Raw genomic sequence first — 4052 nt, 5'->3', positions numbered from 1 at the left:
AATATTTCGGTGAGTTACAAACGGAATGACAAAATTAATATACCCTCCATACTATGGTGGAGGGTATAAAAACGTGTAATAATTCTCATTTTGGGGCAATCCTTTAAATTGGATCAATATTATTATTTATGTTTTAGTACGGAGATGTGCTATGCAATTAGAACCGAAAATGCACAAATTACAGCCAATTCGGTCCAAAACTTTCAAAATACCAAGTATTGATAAGTACCCTTATATATGGGGCTACAGTATTAATAATTTTGATACTGATATGTGTTATTCAATGAAAATTCAAAATTCTAAATTACAGCCAGCTAGGTTAGAAAACGTCCCCAAAATCCCAAAAAAATATGTCAAATTATTCATTTTTGTTACGGTTGTGTGTTATTCCATGAGAACCCAAAATGTATAAATGTATAAAACCCCAAAAATACCAAATAGTGGAGAGTACCGTTATATGGGGCTAGCCTAAAACGTAGCTCAATATAAATATATTTTGGTACGGAGATGTGCTATACCATGAAAACACAAAATGCTAAATGGCAGCCAATTCGGTTAGAAAGCGTGTCCTAGATTTTGGACACGTTATGTCAACAGACGGACACTCGGTATATTATTCTGATGAACTCGTAACTCGGTATATTATTTTGATCAATACTATATATATACTTTGTGGGGTCCCCGGTGAATATTTCCAAACCCTGAATGGAGATGGTCCTTCAGAATACCAAAAAGTTTGGCGGACGCATTGCGTGGGAGGACTGTACCAAAACGTGATCCGATATATCATATTCTCTATACCAATCATTCTAGGTGTATTAGCAACATATCGCTCATTTAGTGCAAGACCGGCATTTTACTCACATCTTACAAGGAACAGAGGAACTTCTAAAGGTTCTCAAGGAGTGTATAAGAGATATTCATCTGATTTTTTACAGAACACTAAGTCTGATACAGCGAACAATTCTACATCATAAATTCAATAATCACGATTTTTGATTTAGCGATATGTGAAAATTTTCAAAGTTCTATCTAAAAGATTGGGTGCTGTATCGTAATATTAACTGAGAGATGGACATTGCTAAATCTACATCGAATTCTAGTTTTTATGATGTTGCAAATGTAATGACAAATTCAATATACACTCTGTCATCTGGTAGTGGTCCTACAAAATTACTATATATGAGTCAATGGACGATGAATGGTGCCTAGCAGTATAACCGGCGGTCATATAACATCAATTGCATCCATGCCATCATTCAATTGATGTGTGCTTTGCTTCTTGATTTGATCGTTGCATTCTTCGTGTTCCTTACGTAGGATAATGTTGTCGTTGTCGCTGCCATCAGCAGTACAATCAGTCAGTCAGTCAGTTGTTCTTTTCAAAATTCAAACGTACGCGCTTAGTAACTTCATGCCAATCAATTTTGATTGCCAATGATTTAAGTGTCGGCTAAAACTCATCACATAAACATACATATACACATACCCGATTTCATTCTCATGTGTATAGTGAGGTAATGTACGTACATACATCCTTTCATACACACAAAAATTTATAGATTCCAATGTGAAATACCAATTTTGCCACTCACTATTTCTCTGGCATATTTAAGATACCGGTAGCAATTGTTGCTTCTTGATTTGAACTATGTGAAGGGAAATGTAACATCTCAGGAAGGTTAGGGAAAATGTAGGTCGTACTTTTGAGAAGTAAGAATATGATTTTTTGCCTTTTTACTTTGATATAAAGCTTAATGTACTACACAATTGATATATACATTTTTATATATGGTCCGACAAGTGGAGGTTTATCAGGTGTGCATTTCTATACGTTATGGAAATCTTAATTGCAATGAAACGAACAAGAGAACAAGTAAAATATTCCCTACCCTACACCATGAGGTAGACATTTTGAATACCTGTATTCGTTCGCGATTAGATGGTAAGAAGCTTTGACACGCAATAAAAGACAAATTAGAGCTATATTGGATAAAAATGCTTCCATAATACATAGGGGCATTCCATAAAATTGGACCAATATTCAAAAACTTTGCTAGAAAACTTTGCTATCCAATGACATCGTTAAATATTAAAATAGAGCCTATTTGTTGATGGACAACTTTCGTTAAATCAAAATCACATAATTCTAAAGATATTAGTTAACGAACTAGTCGATCATCATTAGGTACACATTACACGTTCTCTGATTTTATATATATAACTGACGACGATACGACAAGAATAATTATCGCATGTAACATTTCATAATAAAGCCTAAGCAAATTACTGCTGTAATTTATATTGGTTTTCAGTATAGATTGTACAGATTGTAGACATTTGTATGCCGGTAAATAACTACATCTTAACGTCACTTCATCTGATGTGCATCTGCCATTGAATGTCGTTATTAGCAGGAATACATCCATCTAGGAATAACAATGAGTTCCGCAACTAAATAGAAATCGTATCATGGTCTAATAGAAAATTATGTTTTCGGTACTTTACCAGTTATCTGTAACAGGAACATCCTGTTGGCAATGATTGTTATAACATTGCTTACAATTGGCATCGGGGAGGCAGTATACAATCTATTGATTATGTGAAATAGGTAATTATTATTCTATATTCTACTTGCTTTGCTGCAATTTAAACGAAATAATGTTGATATTCCAATGAAACTTCTAAACAGAAACAAATTTGATGATCAGATTGTCCACTAAACAACTAAACAATTTTAACCAGTAAGGAAAGTAGTAAAGTCGGACTGGGCCGACTATATGATACCCTTCACCACTTTGGGTATATTGTAAATATGTATCCTAACACCCTCTTTCTTCAACCTACCCTAACTTTAATTTCATTCGAGCAGATTTAGAGCCGTCTGCGTAACATAGGGAAAATTTATGGAAAACTATTTATAAAAATATAATCTATATGTGGAAGCTATATCTAAATCTGAACCGATTTTCACGAAAATTAACACACATCTTTCTAGACTTAATTCAGGACGCTATGCCAAATTTTGTGCAAATCGATATATCCTTCGATTTGCACAAGATTTGACCTTGTTGCACCATTAACATAAAATCGGACGAAAATATATATGAGAGCTATATCTAAATCTCAACCGATTTTCACGAAATTTAACACACATCGTTCTAGATTTAATTCAGCACGCTATGCAAAGGGACTTTGGTGCACTATTTACCGAAAATCGGACGAAAATATCAATGGGAGCTCTGTCTAAATCTGAACCGATTTCCACGAAATTTAACACACATCGTTTTGAATTAATTCAGTACGCCGTGCCAAATTTCGTACAAATCGAAAGATATATAGGGACGTTGGTGCATCATTTACATAAAATCGGACGAACATATATATGGGAGCTATATCAAAATCTCGACTGATTATCCCGAAACTCATCACTCATCATTCTAGACTCAATTTAGTACGCAAAGCCAAATTTTTCGCAAATCGAAGCATATAAAGGGACTTTGGTGCACTATTTACCTAAAATCGGACGAAAATATATATGGGAGATATATCTAAATCTGAACCGATTTTTACAAAATTTAACACACAGCATTCTAGACTTAATTCGGTACGCTATGCCAAGTTTCGTGCAAATCGAATGATATATAAGGACTTTGGTACTCCATTTACCTTAAATCGGGCGAAAATATATATGGGAGCTACATCTAAATTTGAACCGTTTTTCACGAAACTTTACACACATCATTCTAGGCCTAATTCATTACGCTGTGCCAAATTTCGTACGCATCGAAAGATATATAGAGACTTTGGTACATCATTTACCTTAACTTTTAACTTTTTCCGTGAAGAAACATCTTTAAGAAATCCACGCTTATAGCCCTCATATTGCTTAAAGAAACATCTTTAAGAAATCCACTCCTATAGCCCTGATATTCCTTGAAGAAACATCTTTAATAAATCCACGCCTACAGCCCTGATATTCCTAGAAGAAACTTCTTTAAGAAATCCACACCTGTAGCCCTGATATTTCTTGAAGAAACGTTTTTAAGAAA

The sequence above is a fragment of the Musca vetustissima genome, unplaced genomic scaffold (assembly GCF_032173495.1).
Source record: "Musca vetustissima isolate MV318-11 ecotype Yass unplaced genomic scaffold, APGP_CSIRO_Mvet_v1 utg426, whole genome shotgun sequence".
Taxonomy (NCBI): Eukaryota; Metazoa; Arthropoda; class Insecta; order Diptera; family Muscidae; genus Musca; species Musca vetustissima.
Note: the sequence above shows the minus strand (reverse complement) of the source record.